At 46.8% G+C, this 22,494-nt stretch overlaps 1 pseudogene; it reads left to right on the top strand.

Annotated features, from left to right (window-relative positions):
- The first annotated feature begins 15,280 nt into the window (after positions 1-15,280).
- LOC149356836 (uncharacterized) lies at positions 15,281-19,018 on the top strand (annotated as a pseudogene).
- Positions 19,019-22,494: the final 3,476 nt, after the last annotated feature.

Here is a 22,494-nt window from a genome sequence, read left to right as displayed (position 1 = left end):
TCTACCGTGTGCCTTGTGTATGTGCGCTTTCACCGCGTGCAGCCCACGGCATGGCGAAGAGGCGGACAGATTCCCACTGCTTCGCTCCGGGCTGCCGCACGGGTTACCCAAGTGGACCGAAAGCGTCGCTATTCGCGGCTCCGAAAGACGACGATCTTCGCAAGAAGTGGGAGCGCAACCTTCACAGGAAGGATAAAACTTTCACCGTTTCTTCGGCGGTATGCGAACATCACTTTGAACCGCACTTAATTCTGCGTGACTATGTGCACGTGATAAATGGCAACGAAGTGCGGATTCCGCGAGGGAAGCCGTCGCTTGCTCCGGGCGCGGTACCAACATTACTTCCAGGCTGCCCTACGTATCTTTCCACCTCAACACCTCGACAAAGACCGGAAAGGAAGAGGAAAGTTTTAGCAACTACTCAAGTGCCGCGGAAGAGAGCGTGCCATCAAGCCAGGAGCCGGTCCTGCAGCGACGAGGATGATGCTGGAGCGTCAGAGCATGAAGATTCGCTTGTAGCCGATCGTAATTCATTCTCTCTAGAATCTCTTCAGACCATGGAAGCTCCATCCAAGGATTGGTGCCGAATTGAGTTGGAGGGGGTCGAGACCGTAATATTTGCAACATCATCTGTCAAAATGGAGAAAAGACTAGAACTATGGCATGAAAAAGCTGTGTGTTTTACAGCATCAGGAGGAGAGTTCACTGCAAAGATGTACATTCAAGGCATGCTGTGTGCTGAAAAAGTTGTGAATTTTGTGTGTGATGCAAGCAATATTTTGAAGGATGCACATACAAGTTTTGCTTGCAAAGGAGCCATGAACATTCAGGATTTCAGTCAGATTTCCCACTCTCTGACGATAAAGTTGACAGCTGCAACTGCCAAAACTGCACATGGTGTCTTCAGCGCACAGTGCCTCGGAATAGTATCCACAGAAGGTAATTCCCTTTTAATTATAATACCAAGTGTTTCAGCCTAGGTGAACTAGAATTTTTAATATAACTTTTTTAGATACTGTGCCGGCCTCTGTGATGTGATGGCAGTGTTGGCGGGCATAAAAAAATGAATTGTTTCTAGCAAGCTGGTTCACTGATTTCTAACAGTTGACTTTTGACTGTTCAGCGAGCCCTCTATTTTATTGGTTCACCTTCTTTGAAACAACCGGCTTGTGTTGTATTTGTGAACAGTGTCGCTTTCTTTGCTGGCACGTTTGCTCATGTGCGTGCTTTTGATTTTCTTTACTTTCAGGACAAATCTGCAACGAGTGCAAGATTCTCCGAAAATCCTTGCTTACCAGAAAATCATGCGTAAATGCCACTGTGCGCCTGTCTACTGGAAGGGCCCTTGCTCATCGACTCAAGTTGCTTAAGCGGAAGACAGCACGACTTAAAAGCAACACCAACTCTCTGAAGGAGCAGTTGAATGAAATGATGATCCAAAACAAAGCTATTGCAGAGGGGGAACTGACTGAAAAGATAGCAGCCCTTTCTCCAAAGCAGCGTGAGGCAGCACTGCATATCTTCAAGGCCTCGTCACGTAAAAGCACCAGGGGAATGAAGTTTTCTAATGAGTGGGTGCTTGAGTGCCTAATTATGAAGATGAAGAGTGCACGATTGTACGAACACTTAAGGAAGGAAAAAATCCTTGTACTGCCAAGTAAGTCCACACTTCGTAAATACCTGCAGCTGTACAGGACTGGATTTGGATTCAGCGAGAAGATTTTTGAAGTGATCAGCAAGACAACCTCCACAATGGACAATTTCTCGCGTCACGGGGGTCTCATAGTGGACGAGATGAAACTGTCAGAACACCTTTCCGTGACCACAGCAGGTCATGTGGATGGGTTTGTTGACCTTGGTGGCTTCTCTTCATCAGAAGACAAACACGCTGTCTGTGACCATGGAATGGTCATCATTTTTGTGCCTTTTGTTGGGAAGTGGACCCAAATACTGGGTGCATTTGCCACACGTGGAAACGTAGAAGGCAGTCTTCTGGCTAAGATCATGGTTGAAGTTGTGATCCTAGTGGAAAAAGCTGGACTGCGGGTCGATTTTATTACATCAGATGGAGCAACCTGGAACAGAAAAATGTGGACCAAAATGGGCATTGCTGCATCATTAACTGGGGCCAAGTGCAGCGCTGTGCATCCTGTTGACCCTGATCGTCAGCTCTACTTCATCTCAGATTTCCCGCATCTGATAAAATGTCTGCGGAATGGGCTGCTCAAGTCTGACTTCCAAGTGCCGGAAGGAAAAGTAAGTTTGAATAATTTGTGCAGCTGAACTTCAGACTATAGTTAGTTTTTGCAAAATGCTCATATATATTTGGTGACTATCACATTGCATTGGTTTCAGGTGTCCATGCAGGTGGTTCGGAAGGCTCTCAGAGCGGACAGCACCAGGAGCTGCGTCACTCTGCAGGCAATGCATGGCATCACAAACAGTCATACAAACCCCAACAATTTTGAGAGAATGAGGGTCTCATTAGCATTTCAGCTTTTTGGGAAAAAAGTCATTGATGGGCTGGAGCTCTACAAGACCACGATCGAGGAACACTGTGGTGACATCACAGCTACAGTGAACTTTTTCAAGTAAGTGTTACACATTTGTTCTAATGTAGCACATTTTTGTTTCTGCTTAGTAGCTCTTTCTGTTATTATTGCAATTTGCATATAGTTATACTGTCAATGAACAAAGTAAAACCTTCTCTCCTTCCCTTTTGCAGAGTCATTCACGACCTCATCGAGATCCTGACGTCTCGCTTTCCTGCTGAGGCTCTGCGGCCGAACTCCCCTGCTGTGCAGAAACTTAATTCATTCTTAGAGTTTCTGGGGAGCTGGGAAAACCACACAAAGGGGCAACAAGGCTTCCTTAGCAAATCGACAGCTACTGGACTAAGAGTGACTGTAGCAAGCGTACTAGCACTTTTGAGGTACCTATGTGATGATCTTGGCTTCAGGTACCTCATGACGTCTAGAGTTAGTCAAGACCCTGTTGAGCGTCTTTTTGGAATTGTACGCCAGTCGTCTGGTTGCAACTCGCATCCAACACCCCAGCAGTTTATTATCACCGTTAACTGTCTGAGTTTCAGCAACCTAGCACACTCAGTATCCAGAGGAAATTGTGAGGCTGGTGTCCTCAGCGCTCTTCTGCCTGCAGATGCTGGTGTTCAAGCTAGTTCAAGCGGTAAACAACAGCTTGTTGACAAAGTGCTTGACTCAGGAGATTTGAGTGCAGCAGAAGACCTGCTTACGGACAGTGCCCCAGATCATGCATCCTGTGTTGTTGCAAGGAGTGACAGCAGGCTTATTTTCTATATTGCCGGGTATGTTGCCCGAAAGTGCATCCTGAAGTCTGGATGTGAGGCATGTCTCACTCGTCTCTTGATGACAAAAGAGGCTGCAGAATGTTTGAACTTGGCGTCATTCACCCGAATGAGAGATAACGGCGGCCTCCTGTACCCGTCAAGTGTGCTCTATGCATTTGTAGTAAATCTGGAGGAAGCCTTTACTGAATGCTTTAGCCTTTTGGAACTGCACTCTGACAGCGTACTTGATGTTATTGGCCACATTAAGCAAAAACAGAAGATTGAACTTGGATGCCAAGATCATTGTGAGCAAGTTGCAGCTGAAGTAATTGCATTTTATGTTACAACACGCCTACATTTTTTTACAAAAAGCCTAAACCAGGCTAGTCTCAAAAGGCGTGAAGGTGCAAAGCACCTTAAATTGAGCAGGTGCTAAACATCACTCTGCCCATTTTGAATAAATCACACTTTAGCCCTGCTTTTCTCTGATTTCTTCAGCACAGCAGCTGCTTACCATATGTAGAGCGCTGCCCTTACTCTGAACTGCATGGGAAACCTCGATGATCAAGAATTTATCGGGGTGGGCGTAAGTGGGCCGAAGGTGGGAATCAACTCTTGCTAAATTTCCGCGCCATTAACAGCATTGAGAAACGCCCGTCGGAATGTTTCCTGTTTTTCGCGCGCGACTTCGGTAAAAGGACGCAAGTTTCGCAAAATGTGTTATTAAATGCCTGCTTATGTCTGTGGACAGCTTATACTATCGCGCTCAGTATGACTCGCAACGCGCATCAGGTTTTGCGAGCTTATGTCAGGAAGCTATGCTAGTTCGTGGCTATAACGAAGTTCGTATATAGCTGCTGAGCAGTTTTCATGGGTGCCTGGTACTGTGCAGCACAGCGTAATCTTTTGCTATTAAACGCAAACCAAGAGAAAGTGCCCGATAAAGCGTTGCAGGTCATTCTGGTCGTGACTGTACATGTTCAGCACAGTGTAATTCAGTGGCTAATTCGCGCTGATGTAGAAAGGATAATGAACTTTTTTCTACCCCCCACCGGCGACATAGCTTATACTGGGTTGAAAACGCGCAACGCGATGTTCGGGCTTGATTGATTTACCGGCATATGCATTACAAGTGTACAAATAATGAGTAAATGCACGAGGAAAATGGATGTGTTTAGATAACAGCTTCGGTAATTTCGCAGCCTGCAATTATTGCGTGCGAGAAAGCCCCAGAAACCGTTCGCCGCCGCGCCGGAGCAGTAGGAAAGGTTGCAGTGGCGCCATCTCGCGGCATCCATGCGCAAACGGGCCGCCTGCGCGGAGCCGTTCGTGCCACTATAATATATTCTAGTTCACTATAGCTAAGGCAAATTTGTTGTACGCGCAACTAAAAACGGTTTCGGTGCCAGCGCTCCGCTCCCGCTGACCGCTCTACCGCGAGCGGAGCGGGGCCGTCGCTCCGGTCAACTAAAACTCTCTACTAAGCACATGCTTGTCGCGTACTCTGAGAGGCACAAAGATTGGGACTCCTATCTGCCAGAGATCGCGTTCGCTTTGCGTTCGACCGTTAACCGCTCGACTGGGTATGCGCCGTCTTCTCTCAATCTGGGTAGAGAGCTGCTAAATCCGATGGACTGGATTCTAACGGACAGCAGGAAGACGCCAGTCGCTTCGTCAGCACGAGCTGAATACGCGACGCAGCTGCGCGCTAAGATGACGGAGGCCTTACACAAGGCTCGCCGCAACCTGAGCACCGCTAGAGCGCAGCAGAAAGCACAGTACGACCGCTCGCACCGGGATGTTCGCTACGAAGTGGGCGATCTGGTGCTTCGGCGCCAACACGTTCTGAGCGATGCTAGCAGACAGTTCGCGGCCTCGTTGGCGCCGAAATGGATCGGGCCGTTCCGCGTGCGAGAGAAGCTTTCCTCGCTCGTTTACAGACTCGAGGACTTGCGGTCGAAACCGACAGGCGGACCGGTGCACGTATGCGACCTGAAACGTTACGTGCAGCGAGATGAGTGGGTCCAGGACACAGCCCGACCCGCGCCGCAGTCGGAAAACGAGCGCTGCGATCAGCCGGCGAATTCCGCGTCCCGCTATAACTTGCGCCGCAGACAGAAATAAAATCTGCCTGCGCGGACTAGAGCGAGGGCGCAGGCCGACACGCAGTCTCGTTAGATGCATGAACGTACGGGCCGCTCATGCCGATCACTATTGCGTAAGACTTACTTGCGTTAACCCTCATGACTCTCGTGAGGGCCGAACAGCTACGTAGCACGCGCTGCGGCAGTTGGTTACATCTGTGTTGACCTTTTCAGCGCAGATGAAAAAGAAGCAGGGCGCATCAGAACGACATCGTTCGCCACTACCACCAACTAGAACCATCTAGAGCCACCATCAAACGCGCCGCGCCCATGGCCCGCCGCTACGCCCAGCCCGCGACCTGAAGCCGCCACCCTGCTGCCACCTGGGCACCCCTGCTACCTGCCACGCCGCATCGGAGCCAACCGCCTGCCTACCGACTGTACGCCGCCGCACCCGCCTACCCAAGAGCGAGCTGGCAAAACACAGAGAGAGCAGCCGTGGCCCCATTGCGACCTCAACCCTGGGCGCTCGCCAGCTAACCGGGTATGCCAGGTCAACCCAACCGCCCGGCCTCTACCATGGAAGCGCCTCGGCCCTCGCTCCTGAAGACACCTGACACAGCATCTCAGGGCGGCGCAGCCACGAACCTGGCCTCCAAGCCTTCTCGGCCGTTGCCACGGAGGCAGTCAACCACCTTGAACGGAGCGGCGCAGCCGCGCGTGCTCGGAAGACGGCGACCTGTGGCAAGCCACCTTTCGACATCGGCATCTCGCGGGTGGTCAAGCATTTGGACCAGCGGATCAGTTCGGGCGTGGCGCGGACATCAACAAGTGTACCGGCGGGAGCCGAAGACCTTCGATCCCTGGATGGCGGAGAAGATTAAGTGATGTGTGCGCCTGCTTCTCTGTCCGGGAGGCTTCTTAAGGAGGGGAGGATGTGGGATATACAGATATCCCTCGCCGCCCCGCTCCGAGTCACGAGACGAGAGCGCACGCCGCAGGGAATGGGGAGAGGAGGGCACCCGGCAACTCTCCTCACCCCAGCTCGGACGTGACGTCACGCCTACGCTCTGGCGTCTTAGGGAAGGGGTGAACGACTCCTCCTGATTGCAACAAGTTGCTCAAGAGGGAGGCAATGTCGTAGGGGTTAAAAGGCGAAGTTCGCGCGGGAACAGGGGACTCGCCCTCTCTTCTCGCCGCGAATCTACTGCCGTTCTGCCCTGCCGACCCCCGTCCTGCCCGCGCCCTCCCGGATTATCCAACGCCAGTCGACGACGACTTGGTAAGCTGCTGAACCATCTATTATCGGATAGAACATTCTTCCGCAGTGTGCTTTGCCTTGCGCTAGGTAAATAAACGGTTTCCTAGCGTACTCTGTTCGTTGCCTACTTCGTCCGAACCCGCCGTGGCTGTGACTTTGCGCCACGGGTTGGGGACACGAGAACGCCCGCGCATAGCTGGCACGGAAGCGCGCCTTCCCGGCCGGCTGCTCGCGGCTGACCCCATAAGGAATATTCGCTTCCGCCTTTTCCCAGTTAAGACTAGTCAGTTGTAAGCTGTTCTCTATTGTGCTGTCCTGTGTTGCCGCCTCACTTGGGGAGATTACCCTAGAAATGTTTATTGGTCTTTCATTATATATAATGGAGGAGATAAGGCAAAAAGCTGCGTACGCAGCTTGACTAAGGCCTTATCCCCTCAAAGGCAAAACAGCAGTGAACACAGACCGAACACCGATCAGAAACTAGTAACAAGGAATAATGAAGACAATAGTTACAAATGTACAATAGATTCAAGTATCTGCGCAAAAAAAAACAAATTTCGGTTAGGAGCAAACACAAAATACAGTGATAGGCCAAGTCGACAATGTACACAATGAAGAAATTATGGGTACGGAAGGAGCATGAGTAGCACAGCATATTATGACGTGAAGCAATGAAGGCACATAAAAATGTCAGCACATCATTTGACATAGAAAACAAACGAAAAAACGGTTTGGTTCTTATTCGCTGAGCATTGAAAATAGCGATAAGGACACAAAAGTATGGTACAGCTGCACATTGCTTAAGATACAAAACTAATAAGGACATTACAAATATAGTGTCGTGAATTATCATGAAGGAAAAAAAGTTGTTTTAAATGTTTGAGGTGAATGTTAAGAATGTCTATATTTTCTTGAAGAAAATTGTTGAGAAGAGTTGGTATCTGATATTTTAGAGATTGTGTTGCATAATTAGTTCGCTAATGCTCTACTTTCCAGTATAAGGGATTTCGCGTATTATAACCCGATGGCTCTTTGATTTCCAACTCACCAAGGTTAATAAGATAATTATTGTGCTGTAGTTTGCCACGAATCAAACATTTACAAAGCTGGTATTTATGTATATCATTAACGCTTAGAAAATTCAGGTTATGGAGCAAGGGTGCAATCGGATGATCGTAGGCAGACCGGGTTATAACACGGATTGCCTTATTTTGGAGCCGGGACAGTTTTAACTTGTTGCTTAGTGTGGTAGTACCCCATACAAGAATGCAATAATTTATGTGCGACATGAACAGAGAATTGTATAGGATTAATGCTATTTTCTGTGGAAGGTAGTCTCTATGGCGATGAGAAATACCTACCATGTTTCCTAACTTGGAAGCTATATGGTCCACATGGGCGTCCCAAGACAAGGTTTCTGTAAATAATACGCCTAGCGTTTTAAAACTAGGTACTATCTCTACTGTGCAGTTATTGAGGGTAAGTGTTGTGTTTTGCGGAACAGATCGAGACTTTGCGCGATAAATGATGGCTTTAGTTTTTGTTTCATTAATTACTAGACCATTTGTCGTTGCCCAGTTACTAACTTTATGTAGAATTGAGTTACCGGTATCAAGAAGTTCTGTGCACGTGTCTGATGAGAGTAATATGGTGGTGTCGTCTGCATATATTACAAATTCTGCTCGTGCATCAATTGCTGAAATGTCATTAAGATATATGTTAAATAAAAGTGGACCCAATATACTGCCTTGAGGAACTCCAGAGTTAATTGGCAACGGACATGATGGGTGATTGTTTATGCTTACGTACTGGGAGCGATTACTCAAATAAGACTTCAGTAAGTCTAAAGGTGGGCCGTGTATACCATAGTATTGTAATTTGTCAGTAAGAAGGTTGCGATTCATGAGTCAAATGCTTTAGTGAAATCAATGAATATGCTTGGTACAAATTTCTTAGCCTCCAGATTTTTAATTATATATTCTTTCTGCTTAAGAAGAGCTAAATGAGTTGATCGGTACTTGCGAAAACCGTACTGATCGTCGCTTAGTATATTCATCTTTTCACAGTATGATGTGAGCCGTTTGTGAATTAATTTTTCAAGTCCTTTCGAGAAGACTGGCAAGATAGAAATAGGACGGTAGTTATTGAGATTATTTTTATCACCTTTTTTAAGGATGACAGTTACTTTCGCTAACTGCATTGATGCAGGAAAGAGGCCATCTCTGAAGCACATATTAAATATATCAGTAAGAATGGGGGCTATGATGTCTAGTACAAATTTGATAGGCTTGATTTGCATGTTATACGCACCGCAGCTGCAACTGTTTCTTAGGGACATAAACGCGGTGATTACTTCGTTCTCAGTTACTGGATGGAGATACATACTGTTTGTGTGGTTAGGTTTTATAAAGGAACTTGCAGCACCGGTCAACGTCGGTGTCGGCAAATTAGTAATGTATTCATTGAATACATTCGCTAAGTCAGAACCGGATATTGGTCGACCATTTATGACAAGATCGTCTACAGACCTTAAAGATGCTGACCGATTTCATAGACTATTTAGTTTGTTCCACGTAACTTTAACGTCACTGGCGGTACTTTGAAATGAATTTTCAAGCTAAAAGACGCAGCTATAAATGACGTAATGTAGTTCACAGCATCGTCTCCCTCTAAACATTTTCCCTCAGCATCTATAATCTGTTCCTGCGTTCTTTTATTTGTTTTTCCCAACCAGCTTATATGGTTCCAGAATTTTCTTGGCACCCCTTTATTTGCCTCGCGAACTTCAGCCAGCCATTTATCAGAGGACTGCTTCATTTTAGCCTGGACTAGGACCTGAACTTGCTGTTTCTTTTGTCGATAAGATTCACATTTTTCGCCTATTTCCTCTTCAGATAACTGCGCCCTCTTTGCTTCTCTGTGTTCCCTTGAAGCCACCCGTCGTTGTTCGATGGCCCCCTTAATTTCCATATTCCACCAGCTTCCTGGCTTCCTCTCCAACGGTTTACTGCTTTCACTTGTTTCATTTTTGTAGCGAAGAGCAGTTCTAACTGATTATAATCCTACTTTTCCATGGGGCGCTTCTCGACTACTTCTATATCGGCTGATATTAGCGCTATTTGTTCATCGTTTAATTTTGGGTTGTCTTTTTGACTTCGCTGCATTTCTCTTTTGACTAGGGCTCCCAACTGTATACTAATACGTTTATGATCACTTCCTAGGCTGTACTTCCCATCTTCGTCTATTTCCATTATCGCGAGCTTGCTATAGATGTCCTACGGTTTGGTTTGGTTTATGGGGTTTAACGTCCCAAAGCGACTAAGGCTATGAGAGACGCCGTAGTGAAGGGCTCCGGAAATTTCGACCACCTGGGGTTCTTTAACGTGCACTGACATCGCACAGTACACGGGCCTCTAGAATTCCTCCTCCAAAGAAATTCTAGCCGCCGCGGCCGGGATCGAACCCGCGTCTTTCGGGCCAGCAGCCGAGCACCATAAGACGCGGGTTCGATCCCGGCCGCGGCGGCTAGAATTTCTTTGGAGGAGGAATTCTAGAGGCCCGTGTACTGTGCGATGTCAGTGCACGTTAAAGAACCCCAGGTGGTCGAAATTTCCGGAGCCCTTCACTACGGCGTCTCTCATAGCCTTAGTCGCTTTGGGACGTTAAACCCCATAAACCAAACCGTAGGACATCTATAGCAAGCTCGCGATAATGGAAATAGACGAAGATGTCCTACGACATTAGACAGTAGAGTCAATGGTTGTTTGACTGTTACGGGATTCCCACGTGATTTGTCACTCACATTTAGTTTCTCTATTGACAATAACTAGGTTGTGCCGCTCACACAAGACTAGCATTAAGTTCCCGTTACAATCTGTGTATCCATCCAGATCTTCGATGTGGCCGTTCATGTCTCCAAGCAAAATAATATCGACACCGTCTCCAACCTGCTTTATATCGTCATTGAGGCACTTAACTAGATCCTTGTTTTCTTGCCTGCATTTGTCCCCGGTCCCTAAATAAACTACCCCTAGCCATGTCCTTTTCCCAGCAATTGTACCTGATACCCAGACATGTTCTTCGCAAGTTGATTTTATTCTTTGCCAATTTGTTCCTTGGTGTATCAGCATACCTACTACTCCTCCCTTCTTCTCCGTTGTTGTTCTGCTGCACCCTTCCCAGACATAGCCATCGATTAAAGGTGGATCTTCTAGATCCCTCATGTGTCTCGCATACAGCGTACACACCTACTGCTAATTCTAGCCATTTCGCTCTCTTTCTACCCCCTTGCATGTTTATGTAACTTATCCTGGCGTTAAATTTCTTTTTCGTAGTTTTCTTTTGGGCCTCCTAGTGGCCATTTTGTTGGGCTCAGCCGGCATTGTTACATTTACTACATCGCTTCAACCTACCCCTACGCCCCGAGCCACCGTAGACCCCCTAAAAAAGCTACCGCTCGACCTTCCAGGTGCCAGCATATCTCTTCTCCTACCCTTCCACTGAAATGGATGCCATCTCGTCCAAAGTCTCTGCCCAAACCTGCTCTGTGCACTTCCTTGTTTATGTCTACCACCTCAAAGCCTTTATCGAGGCTTAACTGCTTTATCTCTCGATTAAGATTCACAACGTCGTTAGCAACCTCTCCATTCCTTCCTTGTACCTCCGGCACTGTGCACACCACGATCTGCGCTTGCTGTGCTATCGCCCTTATACCGTCAACTCCCTCAGCTAATCTTTTCACTACTTGTGCGGCGTCACCGTTCAGGACATCATTTAACCCCGCCGCTAACACTACCAAGTTGCGCCTTGCAACATCCATGAAAGTTCACTTTTTGTCACTCTCAGTACCTCGTTCATTGTCCTCCTTGAGAATTCCACGACTGCTACCCGCCTATCACCCTTTACACGCTCCGGAATAGCTTGCAACGCCTCATGTTTGAGTCACCAGCGATAAGTACTAGACTAGCTTACTCTGCCCCTCCCTCCTATCTTCTGGATCTTGCTGCCTCTTATCAGCGACTGTGACCTCATTTCCTGGAATTAGCTCGGTCCCCTTCTCAGTATCATAATAAAGGATTTTAGCACAACGACATAACACAAGAAAGACGACAACACGGGCGCTTTCTTGTGTTGTGCGGTTGCCCTATAAATCCTTTATTATGTCTGAAAACCAACTAGCTCAGCAGTTAACCCTCTTAAAGTATACTTCTCAGTATCGCCTCTTGACTTCCCAGCTGCCACCTGTGCGTAGCTGTTCCTGCCTGAACATATCTGACCTACTGGCTTATCGCTGTCCATGCCAGTGCAAGCCCCATCCACGTGGCTGGCGCTGGAATGCCCGCCACTGTGGCTTCCAATGGCGGTGTCAGCCGTTTTTGGCTCCAACTGACAAAGCTGTTCTTGAAGCTTGCGCTTCTCTGCCCTCTCTATCTGTAACTCTGTTTCTGCATCCATCCTTCGTACTAGTTTGCTGTTCGCCTGTTCAGCCCTGTCCAGGCGTGCACCTAATACGCAGAATTTGCACATAAAATCTGCGCCTTCGGCCTCCTCCACCGAATCGAACCGCGTTTCTTGTAAGTTCACCGACGCCTCACACTCTATACATCGAACCTTCAGCAGCTTAACCATCTTAGCAACACTCGATTATTGCTTACACCAAATGCTAAGATATCTACAGGCTCAATACAAAAAACACGTGCACAAATAAAATAAAATTCTGTCTACCGCATATGCCGATCGATCACTTAAAAAAAATAGCTATCCCTCTAAAAAATAACGCACAAAAAAGCACTGAAAAAACTGCCGGCCAAATAGTCCCGGCCGAATATAGGCGAATACAAGGGGGGTACTGCGAATATAGGCCACTGACCTAAATTCTATTCCTTAACCTGCACTTCCCCTAACAGACTAAAAAAACTAAACACACTTTTAAAAATAATAAAGGAAAGTACTCATCTATTTTACGCAGTCGCTCTAGCAGTCGGTCCGGTCTCGGTCTCCACGCGTGATCCGAAGAGCACCTAAACCTACGTCCGCACAGCACGGCTCCAGTAAAGCCCCTCGATAGGCTCCAGTAGGGTGCCTCGATGCCAGCGCTCATGGAGGAAGGAAAGAACTGGAGGAAGAAGGAAGGAAAGAAGGAAAGAAAAGTTTTCCTTCCTCCATGCCAGCGCTGCTTTTCAGGGTGGGGGCAGCCTTTGTGTCACCCTGCGCCGCCTCTCGGCGTCATGTTGGTTCTTTCCGGCCGGCCGTCGACCTGAACGGACTTGCGTGCGTGCGTTCTGTTTCACTTTCCTGGTGGCGTTGTGGAGCGATAGCTCGTGTTTTGTGTAGCGCCTTGTGATGTGCGTGCTTGTTAACAAAACATGACTGGCTGTTGTGTCCCTCTGTGCACTGGATCGAGCATGAAAGGGCAACAGCTATCTGCGATGGCTTAACACTCCTGAAAAACCAGCCGAGTGTTACGCTAGCAAGACTGTAGCGGTACGAGTCTACAGTAAGACAAGCACATTTTAACCAGATAACCTTCCCGAGAGCTTATAATCTTGTTTCTTATTATGGATTTGTAATCATATTTATGTAACTAGAATAAAAATGACACGTTGCAGGAGTAGGCTGACATAAGTGCCTATTGAAGAGGAAAAAAATTACTAAGAACATTTTTCAGCAATCAGACACCATTTATTCACAACGTTAAGTAGTAATTTCACTTTATAAGCTCTCAGGAAGGTTATCTGGTTAAAATGTGCTTGCCTTACTGTAGGCTCGTACCTGTCGTACCTCGTAGGCTTACTGTAGGCTCGTACCTGTGTTACTAGCGTAACACTCGACCTCGCATATTTTCGTTGTGTCCGTCGGTGCCCAGTTGTCGCGTTTTACTTGCGGCAACTTCCCTGAGAGCTTATAAAGTGAAATGACTACTTGATATTGTAAACAAATTGTGTTTGATTGATGAAAAATGTTCTTAGTAATTGTTTACTCAACTGAAACAATACGTCCAAGGTGGCAAAAATTTAAGTGATGCAAGCAGACAAGTGCTGGACTCTGTCTTTCAGTGTGAGAGGGCTTTCCAGTCATTTGCTGAAGCTCAAGATCTGACCCGTCTGAGAACGCCTTTGAAAGCACCGAAGAAAACCCATGTTGCCTCTACAAAGATGTGTTTGGAAAACTTTTTGAGCGCTTTGTCTCAAAGCGCATCTATCGCATCTATCTGCGATGAAAAACCAGCCGAGTGTTACGCTAGCAAGACTAGTATTAGCCTACAGTAAGGCAAGCACATTTTAACCTGATAACCTTCCTGAGAGCTTATAAAGTTAAATGACTCCTTAATATTGCAAATAAATTGTGTTTGCTGAAAACTGGTGTTAGTAATTTTTTCCTCTTCAATGCACTTTAACTGCTGCCGGCCTACTTATGCAACGTGTCATTTTTCTTCTAGTCACATAAATATGATTAGAAATCTATAATAAGAAACAAAATTATTATTAAAAGTGCTGCGAACACGAAATTCCATTCAAGTGTAATAATAATTGTAATAATAATGCCAGTGATGCTTGTGGGAAGCATACGAGTGAAAAATGTTCATAAAAAAGGGGGAACCTCGCAAGAAAATATTGCCACCTTTAGGTTACGGTACACGGGACTTGTGTCGCACACCCTCTTTTGAAACCAACATGTTTATGTAAGCAGGCTGTTAACCAGACGGCATGGAAGAAAATTTACGTTTACATCACGGTGGTATTGGCCAACGTTTCTAGATAAAGACAGTTGGAAAACTTGCTCCGGGTATGCGGCCCCTTTCTGTCGCCCATTTCATCTCGAAGAGATGCGAGCGCCATCTCTCGGGTAGTGGGAGTACCGCGTTTGTTTTCCCATGGCCTCCGTGACCAGCTCAAGCATCGGTACTTTAACATCGTGCTTAATCTCAGAGGCCACGGTTTCTCTTCACCTCCGCGGCGCCCATTGGCTGCGCCTGGTCGCAGTTTGCTGCGCGAATGAGCTCGCGCCTCGCATCGTCTGCGCCGGAGCGGCTGCTTCTAGCCGCGCTCATCTACGAATTGCGAAGTCCGCGTGCGCTCTACGTCTGGGGTACGTGAGGGCAGGATGCTCGAGGTTGAGCTTTTAGCTGTACATATAGGAAATAACTGGAAGCCCTTCTTTCCGCGGTTTAGAGAAACATGACGTACCGCTTGCCTTCTCGTAGTTTATGCTGATAATATTATCTAAAAACGTTGAGCTGGTAGTAGCAGACGACGCGCTCATCCTAAAGCGACCGCAGCGCCACCGCCTAGACGGCGATCGCGTGGGGCCGCTCTGGCCGGCGAAGTTTCCCAACTGTCTTTATCTAGAAACGTTGGTATTGGCTTTACACGCCCGTACCCTTCTCTCTGACCGATAGATAAACTGCCGCCGCAACACACCCAGCGGCATGCCCAGCGCATTCGAAAGAACCAAGATGGCGCCGAAAGGAGTGGGTGTCCCCACCCTGAAAAGCGGCGCTGGTATATTGCCTAGTATATTCTAGGCACTATAGCGCTGGCATCGAGGCACCCATAAGGGCGCCCTTCGCGGTGGAAAGCGGGGAGCTGGCGGGAAACGCGCGCCGTGAAGTTGTCCGAGCGTGTCAACATGCCGCGTTATAACATCAGTTGCTGCGTTGTAAATTGCAACAGCACCTGCGCGAACTCACCTGAAACAAGTTTTTTTAGGTTTCCGAACAAGTCGCACGAAGCAAAGCGACGAGAACGCTGGGTTACTCTTGTCTCTCGGCAAAAGTAGGTCGCATCGCCATCCTACCAAACGTTTGTTTTCATGTATTGTTCCGTTCATTTGTTCATGACTCTGGATGCTATGGCCACTCTGTTTACATGTTGTATCAGATGCAATGCATTATTTTGATGATGAAATGCGATGTTGTAATGAGGTCGCCTGTTCGCCGTAAACTTTTTCTTCAGCAAGGCTGTAAATGTTACAAGTTGAGCTTAGGATGTGTGATTTTTGTACATTATAGTGTGCGCTTGTGGCACGTAGCCTTAACTTGCCTGCTGTTTTAAGCTTTGAGACGATTTTTTGTTGTTATTGCCCCGCTATCGTAGCTCAGGAATCAGCCGCTCGACTACTGCCACGATAACGCGGGTTCGGCCTCCCCTGCGTTTTGATGGAGGCGAAGCGCTCAACGCATTTGGTGCGCGATGTCAGTTATCTTGCCTTATACTCTGTTTCATACATAGCAGTCAACGCTGCCAAAGGTACGAAAGTAGCCCGCTGCAAAAAACAAGCAAAATGTACCACCTCGCGTCGTGGCTGAGTGGTAAAATAAAGAAAAAAAAAGTCGTGGCTCAGTGGTACGAAGCGCGCGCCTGTATGCTCATTTTAAAAGGGCCTAGGTTCGACTCCCGGCTTAGCTGGGGTTTCTTTTTTCATTTTTTTTTTCTTAAAAGAATCATTAGGTAGAAAGTCGAAACTGTCAAACTCTAATGCCTACTTTGAAAAACACAGCGCTGTTTACTTGTTTTGAAGGGAAAAGGCAGTGTAGTGTATTGGCGACGGATGTGATTGCAAAGTGCTGTTCTCGGGCATTGAGTGACTTGTTTGCATGCGGCACACAATGAATCATTAATTGTGTGGTGATAGAATTCAGTGTGGCGTCGATTATTCGGAGCAGCCTCGGCTAGTGTCTTTAAAGTGAGCAGCATCTGATTCGAGAGGTCTCCTCTTTGAGCTGTTGTCACAAAGAAAATTCTTTGGAGTGCTTTCATTCGTAGTAATGTTTTGTCTTAGATGTCGGATTCAGTGTGTTATGAGTGTGAGCTAGTGCGACGAGATGGGGATTGTTGAAAGCTGTGCATTTGGGCCCTGAGCAGAGATTCCGCTGCTCAGGCCATCGTACGCACCAAGTGGTGTCGTATATTAGCGCACTTGCCGCTGCAGTTGACAATGTTATTGTGAGAAGCCGACGACGAGGTCCCATGGTTCATGAAAAGAGTGCATGAAGAGGTTGATGAAAGCAGACATGACCGGCCGGCTTAGCTGTGAAAACCTGATACAGGAGGGGTCGGAAAAAAACCAAAAAATTAAGGCACTCTGTTTTGAAGAACATCAAAGAAAACGCAGTATTTTTGCAAAACAAAACACTTCTATCATTGTACTACAGTATCAACCAATATTTACTTTAATTTTGAGTGCATTAGTATTTTTACTTTTGACGCACTACATTGTGATGTGGGCGAGGAGTGCGAACAGGCGCCGCAGCCTTGGCTGCGTTGACTGCTATGTATGAAACGGAGTATAGGTGGTCTAAATTATTCTGGAGTCCACCACTATGGCGTCCCCCTTATTCATTTCGGGGTGTCAAACCACTCAGTTTACAATTTATTTATATGTTGTAGCTGAACACACAGCGGTTTTTTTTTATCCGCAGCAAAGACGGCACAGACTGGCGACCTACTCCTTACACAAGAATCTGCAGCAAGCACTTTGTGGGCGGTGTAAAGGCAAATGAAGAAGGACATCCAGCATATTACCCCTCCATATTCCCTGTTATGTACAGGGCAGCACCTGGGCCACTCTCTGAAGACCGCTATGCGAGGTAAGAAGGGCTCCAATTACTATAACAAGTCACAGTTATTGAAGATATATGTGATATTTCATGTGACGCATTTATCTGTAATATCAGAAGATGAACATTGGAATTTTCGTTTATTTTGTAAAAATACTTTAACTACACCAGGAAAACAAGAAGGCAAGGCCAGCGGATGCTGCATGACAAGCAAGCTGGTGAAGCGGTACTGAATTTATTTATTTCTGTTAGTGATGAAGCCTGTCAAGCGGTTATTGTGAACCTCTTTTTTCATCACCTATAGTTTCTGTGCAGCAAAAGCTGAAAAACGGTCATTTACTCATTCATTCAATAGGCTGCTAATGTGGACGAGCAAAATTTGGAGGCCATAGTTGCGGAGACTCAAGCTGCTTGCAGCGGCAGCAGTCCTGTGGCTTTTGACAGCAGTGAAGAGGCGCAGTGTGATTCTGGCCTTCGACTTGTTCACGTAAGAAAGATGGCATATCCTGCACCTGGGTTGTGTTTAAAGGCTGGGTCTTGAGTTTGATTAGAAATTGTGTTTTAATTTATTGTTTCCAGGTGTCAACAATGACAGAAGATGGACACTCGTCCTTCAGCAGTGAATTCACTTTCATGTCTGAGCTGGCCGATGGGCATGCCTCATGTTATGTTAGCCATAAGGAGATGTTCTCTACAGGCGTGGGCATTTTTGCTGGTCACAGCTCACTTTCCGAAGATGAAGACAAGTTTCATGCTTGAACAGCTGTTAGTTTCAATGTTTTTGCTCCTTTAAGTATTTTGCCACCCTTGAGTAGGGCTGTGAGAAAGTTGTGTACTGAGGACAAACTTCTGCTATTTGTGATGAAGTTAAGGCATGGCATGCCAGTTACTGTTCTTGGAGCGCTTTTTGATGTACACAGAACTACCGCAGCACGCATTTTCAATGGAATCCTTGTGAATTTCAACACTGCTACAAAAAGTGTGGTTTACTGGCCATCACGATCCTTTATTCAGTCAATAATGCCACCTGCATTCAAGGAACACTACCTGAGTTGTAGAGTAATAATTCAAAAGAAAACATTCGACAGAAGTCTGTCTGGTTGGGAAATTTAATGTTAGGAGAAGGTAAGTGACGCCAACCAAGTAAAATACAGGAAAAACACGACGTTTCGGGACCGGCTCGGCCCCTTCTTCACGGTGTGACTACGGGCGAGCGCAGCTTGGCTTTTTAAGCCCCTGTGTGGAGGACCTGCGGGTCAATGGCCGCAGCCCATGGACGTAGGATGAGGGGAGAGTCCCCAGGGAACGATTAAATTGACTGCACGAATTGAAACTGAAATCCCATATGGAGTGGAAAAACAGAATCTATGGTGTTCACATTTCAAAAGCAGGCATACCATCAAGTATCGAATTGGTATTGCACCCAATGGACTCGTAATTGTCGTCTCAAAAGAATTTGGAGGGCGAACAACAGATTCAGTACCAACAGTTGAGTCTAGATTACTGTCACTGCTAGAGCTAGGGGACCTGGTCTTAGCAGACAAGGGTTTTCCTGGCATAAAGACAGGTTTCGGTACCCATAAAGCATCATTGGTAATACCACCAGTAGCCAGCAGTTCACTGAGTCAGAGGCAAATGACCCATATGAGACTGCCTCAGTGCAAATACATATTGAGAGGGTCATTCAGCGGCTGAAAATATTTGATATCGCAGATAAAGTTCCATAGGAACTCACTGCTTATGCTGATGCAATCTTGCATATGATAGCTGTAATAACCAATTTGAAAAGTCCGATCTTTGCAAAGTAGAGAATAGGGTGGAAGAATTGCCCTGCACAAGTCATTATATGAACTGTATTTATTGTGCAACCTACATGTATATAATTTTGTACAAAACTGCTTGATTTCAGCCCTTTCACATATGTGCACATTTTTTTTTATTTCATAGTCCATATGTGCCTCATATGCCTGCGCATTCATGCAACATCTCTAAAAAGTTCTCAAAATAAAAACGTCTCAGCTTTGGCAGTGCAGACCGCAAGAAGTTGTCTTTTTTCACAGGTATCATTAGCGCATCCATGCTAGAGTATACATAGAAGTGGCGCACTTTGAGCCCAAGCACATGCATACAGAGCTGAACTTGAGTGAAGTACTGATGACTGCTTTGTAGGGAGATGTTTTCATCGCCACACAAATAATTCAGCATAGGCTTATTTCTCAGCATGGTGTTTCTGCGGCTGTGTGGGCACTTTATTTCAAGCAGGATGGTATCTCTGTCCTTGTCTCTGAAAATAAAAAAAAATGTCTTTGCGCTCTGTTCAAAATAAATTTGTTAAACAGCTTACCTAAGTATGCCGTCAGGCGAACATGCCAGCCAAGGCTCCTCAGGGCATACAACTAAACCAGACTCTGCTACCATCACGTCGTATTGTTTTCAAATGCTGCACGAGCTTTTGGCTCCATTTTCAGTCCATACTGCACAGAGGGACCACTGAAGGACACCTCCGTTACCATGCGCTTTGCGCGGTCAGGAAAGCACTCATCGCAGCAGGTCAGGATCCTATGTGCCTAGACAAAATTTTGTCAGTGATAATAAACGCCCATTCAGTATTCTGGGAATAAAGATGTGTCACACTTTTGTTGCAGTGATTCTGGGAAACCTTTCACTTCCCCAGAGAGCTATGTTCACAAGTGTTTGTTCACACAAAGTGACGACATCCTCTCGTGGAATTGCTACATACGAGGTCTGTTAGAAAAGTATCCGACCTTTGGCCGAAAAAAAAAACCGCATAACTGGAGCGTTGGAAACCTAATCACCTTCAAAGTAGTCTCCTTCGGACTCCACACACTTTTTCCAGCGGTGCTGTCATTGTTGGAAGTATTCCGAAAAGGGCTCTTTTGGAATGGAGTTTAGCTCAGCTGTCGTTGCAGCCATAATGTCCTCTCTTGTCTGAAATCGCGCTCCTTTCAATGTCCTCTTGACTTTGGGAGACAGCCAGAAGTCGCAGGGGCCATATCAGGGGAGTAAGGAGTCTGTTGAACTACAGGAGTCTGGTTTTTCGCCAAAAAAGTCTGAATCAAGTGCGAGGAATGTGCAGGAGCATTGTCGTGATGGATGCGCCAATTTCCTGTTGACCGCAACTCCGGTTTCTTGCGCCGCACAGCACCACGTAGGCGACGGAGGACGTCCCTATAGTACTCTTTGGTCATTGTTTAAATGTAGCGTGCGTACTCGTGGTGTGCCACACAGAGGGAGTCAAAGAAAGCTGTCAGCATCACTTTGACATTGCTGCGCACTTGGCGGGCCTTCTTTGGTCTCGGTGACATGAAATTCTTCCACTGTGACGACTGGAATTTGGTTTCCGGGTCGTATCCGTACACCCAAGACTCGTCACCAGTGATTATGGTGTTTATGAAGTCGTGGTCACTGTTTGCGGAATCTAGCATGTCCTGCGAGACTTCAACACGAAGCTGCTTTTGCTCCGCCGTGAGCAGCTTCGGCACGAATTTCACCGCAACTCTCTCCATGGCCAAATCTTCGGGGATAATGGAATGTGCCAAAAAATTGCTGATGTCCACCTCTTCCACAATTTCTCAGATAGTCACACGACGGTCCCGCATCACCACAGCGTTCACTTCGGCAATAGCCTAGTCATTTCGGCATGTTGATGGCCGACCGGAGCGTGGCTCGCTCTCTGCAGATGTGCGGCCATCTTTAAACCAATTGTACAACTGTTTAATTTGTGTGCTGCTCATAGCATCTTCACCGAAAGCCGCACTGAATATTCCGAACAGTTTCCACTTGGTTGTCATCCCGTTTCTGGCAAAATTTGATGCAGTAGCGCTGCTCCTGTCGCTCCGCCATTTTCCTTGTAGTAAAAAACCGACGAGAGCACTGCGCACTGCCTCACTCAAACGCTGCGTCCCAGCGACTGACGCTATCGGCAGGCCGGAAAATATTCGTACATGCGCACGAAGGTTCAAGGTCGGCTGGTGCAAGCGCGCTTGTTTCATATCCATCAGGTGTCCGCAAAAAAAAATAAAGTCGGATACTTTTCTAACAGGCCTCGTATTTTTGGCATACCTGCAGCAGAGGGTCAGGCAACCTACAGAGTATGTCAAAAAGAGCTTGGTGGAATTTCTCCATGTTTATGCGATGCATAACGCAACATTTCACTCTGCACAAAGGGTGGACTACCTCTACAGTTAAAAGCACTGGTCAGACGTGCAGGCAAAGAAAATACTAACCTCTCAATGAAATTGATTCTCTTCAGAATGAACCTGCCTTCATGCAGCTCAGAAGAAAAGCAATGAATTTTCTTGCAGGTTTTTTCCCACCGAAATCGGTGTAATGAGCCGGACTGCGCAGAAACAGCTTGTAGGGGATAAGCTCTGGAATTGTGTGTGAAGGGCATCCACTAGTGGGCAATTTATGCTGCCGAAGAACTTCAGGACATGAGTGGCGAAACACTCTTCGCACGCAGTGAAACATGAAAACGTCATTAATAACTGCACTGTAATCCAGCAATCTTATTATAAACATTTTCAGCCAGATGAGCATTACAAAGGGACCCTACCTTTTTCTTTCTGAGTGTTTCCAATTACTGAATGTTTGGGGTAATATTTTTGGGACGAAGGCACACCCCATGCGCATATGGACGGCTTGTTTTGCTGTCACACGTGGTGGTGTGTACAAACAGCGTAGCAGCAGCAGCATGTTTGCACTCTCCGGCCACTCCTGCCTGTCGGTCGCATCTGGCCGCTAGCACGCTTCGGTTTTTGTCAACCTGGAAATTTAATTTTTCTTGGAGCTCTGAAATAATATTTTTGTTACATTTTTGTTACCTGAATGGTCATGGATCGTACCGGAGCATTCAGTCTAGTCTGCAGCACGCACTTTGCAGTAATTTCCGACCCATCCGCATGCAGCTACTCCTGCACATCGTACACATGACCAGCTTCAAGAAGCAGCTAGCCGTCCTTCACGCAGGTTTGCGCATCGAAAGAAGCTATCCAGATGTTTCAGTTGGCCGAAATCTGCTGTAATTATTGTAGGTACGCCGCTTGACATGGTGCTTGGGGGCTGCTGCTGCTCAAAAGCATGCATACACGCACAACGCAAACGCGCACAGATGACAACAAAGGCGTGAATACCCACAATGAAGTATGCTCAATTATAAATTCAGGAAATGGCGACACACAGATGCAAAAATTGAATTTCGGCACATGACGTCGCTCCCTAATCTCCCCCGGCCGGACGTGAGACGGGCGCATGTCTCTCTCCA

The sequence above is a fragment of the Amblyomma mixtum genome, chromosome 3 (assembly GCF_055824585.1).
Source record: "Amblyomma mixtum isolate Tamu chromosome 3, ASM5582458v1, whole genome shotgun sequence".
In the NCBI taxonomy this organism is placed as follows: Eukaryota; Metazoa; Arthropoda; class Arachnida; order Ixodida; family Ixodidae; genus Amblyomma; species Amblyomma mixtum.
Note: the sequence above shows the minus strand (reverse complement) of the source record. Positions and strands in the feature narration are given on the sequence as shown.